We start from the raw sequence: 12103 nt of genomic DNA, 5'->3' as shown, positions 1-12103 counted from the left end.
CTGTCAGGTTTGCACTACCTCCCCCAAGTACCTAAAATCCTCTCTGAATTCCAGAGAAATAATAAAGCAATATAGATAACATCTATTTGATTTTGTGCCGTATGTTCTAATATAACGCATACCACATGAGGCTTTTTATTATAGCTCAGATAAAAGGCTTATTTCAAATCTGTTTGTAGTACCACATCATTATTGCTTGCTGGCATTTAAATTGAATAAGATATCAGGTTATTATGGCATTTTCTGAGCCTGGACGAGAATCCAATAAGAAAACAGGGTCGTGAAATGGAGGCTTTAATAAAGCGAGGTGATAACATGACTCAGTGCGCATAAAAAGCACAACAGTAGATGTGTAGGGAATAGTAGTTTCCAAACCCATTGTTCTTTATTTGACTGCCAACAAAGATCCCCCAGTGCATTGCTTTCTTTATGTAAAAACTAAAAAAGACTTGACTAAACTCTTGCTAACTTTTGAAAATGATTCAGGCCTTTTTGAAGAAGAGAGTGTCTTTAAGGTCATAAAAGGTCAGACATTGCGAGACTTTGAGGGAAGTTGTCATAGAGCTAAAGTGAAATAAAGACACTGTGAAAGACACAAAGAACCATCTTGGTTTTTATCTTTGAGAACACTGCTTTCAATAGAACCAGTGGAATGTGCACCAAACATCTCCAAGACAGTTCCGTGCACAGTGGTCCTCAGTCTACCACAGGTCTACCAACAAGCATTGCATTTCTCTGTTATTTATCTGCTTCCTGTCAGCGTTGTTGTGGGACACCAAGTGTGATTGTAAAATAACACACAAACACACACACACCTTACCACAGTACGGACATAAAGCAAGTGTTGCAAGTGTGAAGCAAGTGTTCAGGCAGCCAGCTGCAGACACTACACCATGTTTTGTTATGTGCTTGATGCTGTTTGTGTCATTAACCCATAGGAGAATTCAACATTCTGACTCACACACTAGTCATGACACATGTACAAACATTGACTCATATTCCACCTCTATCTCTACCGATAAGCGTAACTGTACTGGAACGGACACCCACAGCCGCAAATCAGACAGAGTCAAAGTTTGCGTCCCAAATGGCACCCAATTATTTTTATAGTGTACTATAGTGTACTACTTTTGACCAGAGCCCATATGGTATAAGGAATATACAGTATTTATATAAGGAAGGAATAGGGTGCCATTTGGGAATCATACCCAGATATTAGTTACATTTCTAAATGCCCCTATGCACGACTGCTGAATGATCTGATAGGTTGTTAAAAACATTGTAATAACACGTTACAGCCTTATTCGAAAATTGATCAAATAGAAACAATACACCATAATGACAAAGCAAAAACAGGTTTTAAGACATTTTTGCAAATGCATAAAAAAGTATTCAGTATTAAGTATTCAGACCCTTTACTTTGTTGAAGCACCTTTGGCAACAATTAAAGCCTCAAGTTTGCTTGGGTATAACGCAAACAAGCTTGGCACACCTATATTTGGGGAGTTTCTCTGATTCTTCTCTGCCGATCCTCTCAAGCTCTGTCGGGTTGGATGGGGAGGAACACACTGCACAGCTATTTTCAGGTCTCACCAGAGATGTTGGATCGGGTTCAAGTCCAGGCTCTGGCTGGGCCACTCAAGGATATTCAGAAACGTGTCCCAAAACCACTCCTGGTTTGTCTTGGCTAAGCGCTCTTGAGCAAGAATCTGTCTGTACTTTGCTCTGTTCATCTTTCCCTCGCTTCACAGTAGGGATGGTGCCAGGTTTCCTCCAGATGTGATGCTTGGCATTCAGGCCAAGGAGTTCAATCTTGGTTTCATCAGACCAGAGAAACGTGCATTTCGCTACACCCGCAATAACTTCTGCTAAACACATGTATGTGGCCAATAAAACATTTGATTTGATTCTCATGGTCTGAGCGTCCGTTAGGTGCCTTTTGGCAAACTCCAAGCGAGCTGTCATGTGCCTTTTACTTGAGGAGTGGCTTCCGTCTGGCCACTCCTCCATAAAAGTGTTTTTGCTCTGACATGCACTGTCAACTGTGGGACCTTGAATAGACAGGTGTGTGCTTTTCCAAATCATGTCCAATCAATAGAATTTACCACAGGTGGACTCCAATCAAGTTGTAGACAGGTGTGTGCTTTTCCAAATCATGTCCAATCAATAGAATTTACCACAGGTGGACTCCAATCAAGTTGTAGAAACATCTCAATGGTGATTAATGGAAACAGGATACACCTGAACTCAATTTCGAGTCTCATAGAAAAAGGTCTGAATACTTAAGGTATTTCTGTTTTACATTTTCTAAAACCCTGTTTTTGCTTTGTCATTATGGGCTATTGTGTGTAGATTGATGGGGGGGGGGGGATTATTTAACACATTTTAGATTAAGGCCGTAACGTAACATAATGTGGAAAAGGTCAAAGGGGTCTGAATATTCTCGGAAGTATTAAATGTTCCCTAAAGCATCTTAATCATTGGTATTTGTTTTGGCAGTCTGAATTAACACTGATACGAATGCCAGTTTGACCTTTTTGCAGTCATCTGTTGTTGAATTTTGTTGTCTCTCTTTGTGTTTCATTTCACTGAGTCTTCGAGATCTTCTATGCCCTCCCCTGCATTTCTTAATGAAATGTGTTTGCAGCTCTTGTGCAATCTTCATTAAACATGTAAATCCAAACAGTATTACTATTGTTAATTTCACTGCTGCTAAGTATTCCTCTACAGTAGATCCCTTCAGCAGCCTCATAACAAAATGATGAGAGGACACACCGTCTTCAAGGAGAGAACGTCCTTTATACAGAAAAGTAAAGAACAGAGAGAGCGGGGGGATTCCTAAGGACTCATGCTTCTTCTGAAGTACGGACTTTTGCAAGAATAATCTCATGACCACCTTATCAACCATTTTTTACTGAAATTACAATGTCAAAACATGGTAGAAAAGCAGGATGACCTTGATGTATCTAGCTCATGACTGTGGTTTGCCATGATGTATTATCCAATCTGCGCTACTATTTCACATCTTCAGGTTGTTGGACATTTTTTGTCCAAGCTCAAAGCACTGAAGCCACAGACAACATATAAAAGGCTTTCAGCCCAAGAAAGGCCCACTACCTTCAATTCTCATTGTCAACAATCTGCCAGTTGGATGTGCTTCATACAGTACACTACAATGTGATGTCCATTAGTTTTTACCAAAATGAGAGCAGCTCAGCTAGCTGCGAGATGTGTATCACTGCCGTGGAGTGATGTGATGTTAAATCAATAAAATAAATGTTTGCATGGGTCAGACGGTGGCCACTGAACTAATGACAAAAAAATACAAATTAAGTGTCGGCTCAGCTGTGCTACTGAACTGCCTTGCCTGCCTCAGCCCCGATCTGCTTCTTGCCTGCCTGACAGCATGATGGCCATGTATAATGGGAAAACAGACTAGACAAGAAACCATAAGGCCTGAACACTTCCTTTTACAGGGATCATTTTGAGAGTGTGTTTGCCACTCCTGACATTGACTGTGATATGACATTGATTATGACTGGTGTGCCGGGGTGTGAAGGTTGAGAGTAGGATCCTGAAGTAATGAACGGGCCTGGTTGTTGTGTGTGTGTGTGTGTGTGATCACTTCTGGCTCAGACAAATAGGGTCACCAGAGGTCAGCAACATCACAATGTCAGGCAATGTCTCTGGCTTTAGCTCATGATTGCAGGAGCGGTTATCTTTTATAACAAGAGAGAGAAAACACAATCACTTAATGACAGATGGGATTTACACAATGTTACATTTTTTATGTCATTGTTTCATTGTATTTTATTTCATCCTCTGACCTCATGAAGGACACTTCATGGTTTGACCTTTGACCTCATTGCATCTCTACCGTTGGAACACCGCTGTCTCTTTCTTTCACTTCTTCCACTCAAGTGACGCACCCCTCCTAGGGACAGTATGAAAGAGCCCTAGTAAACCAGTGACTCAGCCCCTGTAATAGGGTTAGAGGCAGAGAATCCCAGTGGAAAGAGGGGAACCGGCCAGGCAGAGACAGCAAGGGCAGTTCGTTGCTCCAGAGCCTTTCCGTTCACCTTCACACTCCTGGGCCAGACTACACTCACTCATATGACCCACTGAAGAGATGAGTCTTCAGTAAAGACTTAAAGGTTGAGACCGAGTTTGCGTCTCTCACATGGGTAGGCAGACCATTCCATAAAAATGGAGCTCTATAGGAGAAAGCCCTGCCTCCAGCTGTTTGCTTAGAAATTCTAGGGACAATTAGGAGGCCTGCGTCTTGTGACCGTAGCGTACGTGTAGGTATGTACGGCAGGACCAAATCAGCGAGATAGGTAGGAGCAAACCCATGTAATGCTTTGTAGGTTAGCAGTAAAAGCTTGAAATCAGCCCTTGCCTTGTAGGGAGGCTAGCACTGGAGTAATATGATCACGTTTTTGGGTTCTAGTCAGGATTCTAGCAGCCGTATTTAGCACTAACTGAAGTTTATTTAGTGTTTTATCCGGGTAGCCGGAAAGTAGAGCATTGCAGTAGTCTAACCTAGAAGTGACAAAAGCATGTTTTAATTTTTCTTTAGCATTTTTGGACAGAAAGTTTCTGATTTTTGCAATGTTACGTAGATGGAAAAAAACTGTCCTTGAAACAGTCTTGAGATGTTCTTCAAAAGAGAGATCAGGGTCCAGAGTAACGCCGAGGTCCTTCACAGTTTTATTTGAGACGACTGTACAACCATTAAGATTAATTATCAGATTCAACAGAAGATCTCTTTGTTTCTTGGGACCTAGAACAAGCATCTCTGTTTTGTCAGAGTTTAAAAGTAGAAAGTTTGCAGCCATCCACTTCCTTATGTCTGAAACACATGCTTCTAGCGAGGGTAATTTTGGGGCTTCACCATGTTTCACTGAAATGTACAGCTGTGTGTCATAGCAGTGAAAGTTAACATTATGTTTTCGAATGACATCCCCAAGAGGTAAAATATATAGTGAAAACAATAGTGGTCCTAAAACAGAACCTTGAGGAACACCGACATTTACAGTTGATTTGTCAGAGGACAAGCCATTCACAGAGACAAACTGATATCTTTCCGACAGATAAGATCTAAACCAGGCCAGAACTTGTCCGTGTAGACCAATTTGGGTTTCCAATCTCTCCAAAAGAATGTGGTGATCGATGGTATCAAAAGCAGCACTAAGGTCTAGGAGCACGAGAACAGATGCAGAGCCTCGGTCTGATGCCATTAAAAGGTAATTTACCACCTTCACAAGTGCAGTCTCAGTGCTATGATGGGGTCTAAAACCAGACTGAAGCATTTCGTATACATTGTTTGTCTTCAGGAAGGCACTGAGTTGCTGCCCAACAGCCTTTTCAAAGAAAATTGAGGGGAATGGAAGATTCGATATAGGCCGATAGTTTTTTATATTTTCTGGGTCAAGGTTTGGCTTTTTCAAGAGAGGCTTTATTACTGCCACTTTTAGTGAGTTTGGTATACATCCGGTGGATAGAGAGCCGTTTATTATGTTCAACATAGGAGGGCCAAACACAGGAAGCAGCTCTTTCAGTAGTTCAGTTGGAATGGGGTCCAGTATGCAGCTTGAAGGTTTAGAGACCATGATTATTTTCATCATTGTGTCAAAAGATATAGTACTAAAACACTTGAGTGTCTCTCTTGATCCTAGGTCCTTGCAGAGTTGTGCAGACTCAGGACAACTGAGCTTTGAAGGAATATGCAGATTTAAAGAGGAGTCCGTAATTTGCTTTCTAATAATCATGAGCTTTTCCTCAAAGAAGTTCATGAATTTATTACTGCTGAGGTGAAAGCCATCCTCTCTTGGGGAATGCTGCTTTTTAGTTAGCTTTGCGACCGTATCAAAAAGGAATTTCGGGTTGTTCTTATTTTCCTCAATTAAGTTGGAAAAATAGGATGATCGAGCAGCAGTAAGGGCTCTACGATACTGCACGGTACTGTCTTTCCAAGGTAGTCGGAAGACTTCCAGTTTGGTGTGGCGCCATTTCTGTTCCAATTTTCTGGAAGCTTGCTTCAGAGCTCAAGTATTTTCTGTGCACCAGGGAGCTAGTTTCTTATGAGAAATGTTTTTAGTTTATAGGGGTGTAACTGCATCTAGGGTATTGCGCAAGGTTAAATTGAGTTCCTCAGTTAGGTGGTTAACTGATTTTTGTCCTCTTGCGTCCTTGGGTAGACAGAGGGAGTCTGGAAGTACATCAAGGAATCTTTGTGTTGTCTGTGAATTTATAGCATTACTTTTGATGTTCCTTGGTTGGGGTCTGAGCAGATTATTTGTTGCAATTGCATACGTAATAAAATGGTGGTCCGATAGACCAGGATTATGAGGAAAAACATTAAGATCCACAACATTTATTCCATGGGACAAAACTAGGTCCAGTGTATGACTATGACAGTGAGTAGGTCCAGAGACATGTTGGACAAAACCCACTGAGTCGATGATGGCTCCGAAATCCTTTTGGAGTGGGTCTGTGGACTTTTCCATGTGAATATTAAAGTCACCAAAAATTTGAATATTATCTGCTATGACTACAAGGTCCGATAGGAATTCAGGGAACTCAATGAGGAACGCTGTATATGGCCCAGGAGGCCTGTAAACAGTAGCTATAAAAGGTGATTGAGTAGGCTGCATAGATTTCATGACTAGAAGCTCAAAAGACGAAAACTTCTTTTTTTTTTGTAAATTGAAATTTGCTATCGTAAATGTTAGCAACACCTCCGCCTTTGTGGGATGCACGGGGGATATGGTCACTAGTGTAGCCAGGAGGTGAGGCCTCATTTAACACAGTAAATTCATCAGGCTTAAACCATGTTTCAGTCAGGCCAATCACATCAAGATTATGATCAGTGATTAGTTCATTGACTATAATTGCCTTTGAAGTAAGGGATCTAACATTAAGTAGCCCTATTTTGAGATGTGAGGTATCATGATCTCTTTCAATAATGACAGGAATGGAGGAGGTCTTTATCCTAGTGAGATTGCTAAGGCGAACACCGCCATGTTTAGTTTTGCCCAACCTAGGTCGAGGCACAGACACGGTCTCAATGGGGATAGCTGAGCTGACTACGCTGACTGTGCTGGTGGCAGACTCCACTATGCTGGCAGGCTGGCTAACAGCCTGCTGCCTGGCCTGCACCCTATTTCATTGTGGAGCTAGAGGAGTTAGAGCCCTGTCTATGTTGGTAGATAAGATGAGAGCACCCCTCCAGCTAGGATGGAGTCCGTCACTCCTCAGCAGGTCAGGCTTGGTCCTGTTTGTGGGTGAGTCCCAGAAAGAGGGCCAATTATCTGCAAATTCTATCTTTTGGGAGGGGCAGAAAACAGTTTTCAACCAGCGATTGAGTTGTGAGACTCTGCTGTAGAGCTCATCACTCCTCCTAACTGGGAGGGGGCCAGAGACAATTACTCGATGCCGACACATCTTTCTAGCTGATTTACACGCTGAAGTTATGTTGCACTTGGTGATCTCTGACTGTTTCATCCTAACATCGTTGGTGCCGACGTGGATAACAATATCTCTATACTCTCTACACTCGCCAGTTTTAGCTTTAGGCAGCACCATCTTCAGATTAGCCTTAACGTCGGTAGCCCTGCCCCCTGGTAAACAGTGTATGATCGCTGGATGATTAATTTTAAGTCTAATACTGCGGGTAATGGAGTCGCCAATGACTAGAGTTTTCAATTTGTCAGAGCTAATGGTTGGAAGCTTCGGCGTCTCAGACCCCGTAGTAGGAGGAGTAGAGACAAGAGAAGGCTCGGCCTCTGACTCCGACTCGTTGCTTAATGGGGAAAACCGGTTGAAAGTTTCTGTTAGCTGAATGAGCGACACCGGTTGAGCATTCCTACAGCATTTCCCTCCAGAAACCGTGAGAGGAAGACAACACACACACACACACACACGGAAATGTACATAAGCATACACGCATACTACGTCCAGACGCATACCACGTCCACACACACACACACGCACACATTTCAGGCACCATTTCTGCCCCGGTCTCTTGTATAGGACTTTAACCTACTGCAAGATATGGGCTAGGCCAGGGGGTGATTGGCGACTTGCCTTACCACCTGTTATGGTAATTATTGACTTAACAAAGAATGGAGGGAAGGTGGAGGGAGGGAAGGAAGGGTGGGGATGGTGGATAAAGGTGTCAATTTCACTGGTCATTTTTCATCTTGTCAGGAAACGGATTATCTAATGACACAACACTTCTGTCTTAAAGTAAAATGCACTACAGTAACCCAGAGATATTGTCTTTTGCCCAAATGGCACCCTATTCCTTATATAGTGCACTAATAGGGTCCCCCCCCGGGGAATGGAATCTTCAAGGTGTCGAAAGCATTCCACAGGGATGCTGGCCCATGTTGACTTCAATACTTCCCACAGTTGTGTCAAGTTGGCTGTATGTCCTTTGGGTGGTGGACCATTCTTGATACACACATGCACAACCCAGCAGCGTGGCAGTTCTTGACACAAACTTGTGCGCCTGGCAACTTCTACCGAGTGGCGCAGGGGTCTAAGGCACTGCATTTCAGTGCTAGATGCGTCACTACAGCCCCTGGTTCGATTCCAGGCTGTATCACAAGAGAGAGAGATTGGGAGTACCATAGGGAGGCGCACAATTGGACCTGTGTCGTCCGGGTTAGGGTTTGGTCGGGGTAGGCCGTCATTGTAAATACGATTAACTGACTTGCCTAGTTAAATAAAGGTTCAATAACAAATTGTAAATACTACCATACCTTGTTCAAAGGCACTTAAATATGTTGTCTTGCCCATTCACCCACTGAATTGGTCACATACACAATCCATGTTTCAATTGTCTCAAGGTTTAAAAATCCTTCTTTAATCTGTCTCCTCCCCTCCATCTATACTGATTGAAGTGGATTTAACAAATTACATCAATAAGGGATTATAGCTTTCACTTGGAATAACCAGGTCATGGAGAGAGCAGATGTTTGAATATTCTGTACACTCAGTGTATTGATTCCTGTTCTGAGACAGTGAGTTTTCAAGACAGATTTCCAGGGTGGTCACTGGGGTGATTTTAAATGGGATGATCGCTCATAATTCAAGTCAGACGGATTCATGGGGAAATCAAATCAGCCTCCCAGACAGAGTGAAGGCTGAGCTGAAGCAGCAATATTATCTCCACCATGCAGCACACTTCTTCATTGACCTATATAACATTTCTCCTTTCTGACAGTTCCCCTCCCATTTACACCGCTCTCTTTTGGGTTGTTCTCTGGAGTTTCTCTCCTTTCTTTCTTTCTTTCTTTCTTTTTTTCTCTATGCTCTTATGTTTCAATCTCTCTCCCTCCCTCTCTATGTCTCTCTTTTTCTCTCTCTTTTGGGTTGTTCTCTGGGGGTTTCTCTCTCTCTCTCTCTCTCTCTCTCTCTCTCTCTCTCTCTCTGTCTTTCTCTCTGTCTTTCTCTCTCTGCAGTCAGGGATCAAAATCAATGTTCCTTTAAAAAAAATGAGGCACTGAGCAAATACCAGGTCTGCTGAGCACAAACTTGAACATTGTGAAAATTCTCTGCAACTTCCAGTGCAAGTTTACATTGAACAATGAGGCTGTACCCACTTTAAATTACAGTTTTAACAGAGGCAAAGTAGACGACTGTGGCTATTTGGTCATAATGTAGGCCTACCAGAGTGGCCTGCCATCAACAACAATGGAGAAAAAGGCATCCCATCACATTTTAACATGGAAATATCATTCAGCCTACAGTAGCAGCAAATGTGTTCAATGGTGATCTAACTTCCATTAAACTTTTTTTTAAACAGACAAGGTGGTTGAACATTTTCTTGTGTTGTTTGATGCAAGAAACCACTTTACAAAAAACAATTAATTATTATTCCCATACCATTATCACAGAGAATCAGTCAAATTATGCTACCCTCTGCCTAATGGCTACTTAGCTTATTCAAGACCATCTCAAAATACAACACTGCCCCTTTAAGACATGAAAAAGCTCTTTACCTGATTCGCTTGTCAAAGATGGCTAAAAATGTACAGCTTTTGTGCTCTTGTCGGAAGCAACCACCACTTTGCCATTGTTGACTAGAAATTACCTATAACTGGGCTAATAACTCACTAACTGGCAAAGATATGAACAAATGTGCACAGGTGGCTACATGCAGCTCTTGCCTTGATCTCAAAACAAGCGCATCCACTCGAGACCGTAAACACAGTCCAGTTCAAAGTGAATCGCACAGATCCGTATATGGCAATTGCTATTTGCATATTGGCCTACTGCAGCTCTGGTTATGGTGCACCAGTCTGTGTAGAGTCGTGCCTGTCAATGCAATTGAATCCTACTCCAATGCGCGCTGCCTTCTGTTGCACAGTTTGTTTCGCATACTAAATCTTGCATAATTTGTTTTATTTCGGTATGTTACATTGAAAGTGGCTAATATTGCCTTGATTCAAGCACAATTCCCACAGTAGAGTGAAAAGTTAGTATTAACTAACTAAAGTTGAGTTAACTTCAATCTCGTGATTCTCAATGTGGGCTGATATTTCTTCTGCCAGGCAGTCAAGGGGAGCTGCGTGCCCGCGCAGCTTAGAGGGAACATTGATTACAATACTTTATCTTCTCAACCTAGAATCTGAACTGTCAGGGAAGATTCAGTAAAAACAACTCCAGAAATGCACCGAAATCTGAATTCACCAGACTGTTGTCTCATTATGTCTTCAGAAATTTAATTAAGCAATGAAGATGTCTTTCAGTCTTCCGTGTCTCCAAAAAAAGGTTTGCTTGATTAGGCATCTAGCATTGGGACATTTCTGTCTGTGATGATATGAATTTGGGATGCTACTAGAGTGAGTTAAATGTGAAGGAAGTTAAGGCACGGACCCAATTACAGTGTGATGCTGTCACACACACACCCACACACATACACATGCATTCACTCACACACACATGCACACGTACATCCACACATGCACGAACACACACGCACACACAGGGAGACTACCTCATCATTAAGAATCCATCATTCTCTTATCTTTCTACCCCTGAGAAACTCTTCAATATTCTTCTGGCAACATTATGCATATTTATACCTACATCCTTTCCACTTCACTAAATGTCATCGTAAATGTTTCTTCTTCTAATGAAGGCATTCTAGTCTTTTACTCTTATTTTCTCCATCTCTTCCTATTCCTAATGCTCCTCCTCCAAGTTCCTGCCTATGAGTTTTAGTCCTCTGCTAATTCCATTCACACTTAGTTTCACCCAGCGCAATGAGCCTCTGAGGAGAATCCAATCAAATGCTTCACAAATAACAGGTGTACACTAACAGTGAAATGCTTACTTAAAGGGCCCTTCCAACCACGCAGAGAGAAAAATAGTAGCAGTAGCAGTATGTGATGAGTCAAACTGAACAAATATATAAATGTAATATGTCAAGTGTTGGTCCCATGTTTCATGAACTGAAATAAAAGATCCCAGAAATGTTCCATATGCACAAAAGCATATTTCTCTCAAATTGTGTGCACAAATCTGTTTACATTTCTGTTAGTGAACATTTCTCCTTTGCCAAGATAATCCATCCACCTGACAGATCAAGAAGCTATCAAGAAGCATGATCATTACAAAGGTGCACCTTGTGCTGGGGACAATAAAATGCCTCTCTAAAATGTGCAGTTGTGTCAAACATAATGCTACAGATGTCTTAAGTTTTGAGACATCAATTGGCATGCTGACTGCAGGAATGTCCACCAGAGCTGTTGCCATAGAATTCAACATTCATTTCTTTCCATAAGCTGCCTTCAACATCATTTTAGAAACTTTGGCAGTACATTCAACCGGTCTGACAACCCAAGTGTAACCACACCTGCAGGATCGTTTGAGACAAGCCACTCAGACAGCTAATGAAACAGAGTATTTCTGTCTGTGATTAAGCTCTTGTGTGTAAAAACTGATTGACTGTGCCCCTGCCCAGTCATGTGAAAAGGATTAGGGCGTAATGAATTTACTTGAATTGACTGATTTCCTTATCAACTGTAACTAACTTTTTTTGTTCAGTACAGTAAGTACAAAATGGGGTCAATACAGTTAGTCCGATGGC

This window comes from Oncorhynchus nerka, linkage group LG6, assembly GCF_034236695.1.
Source record: "Oncorhynchus nerka isolate Pitt River linkage group LG6, Oner_Uvic_2.0, whole genome shotgun sequence".
NCBI classification, from domain to species: Eukaryota; Metazoa; Chordata; class Actinopteri; order Salmoniformes; family Salmonidae; genus Oncorhynchus; species Oncorhynchus nerka.
This window is presented reverse-complemented; position numbering follows the sequence as displayed.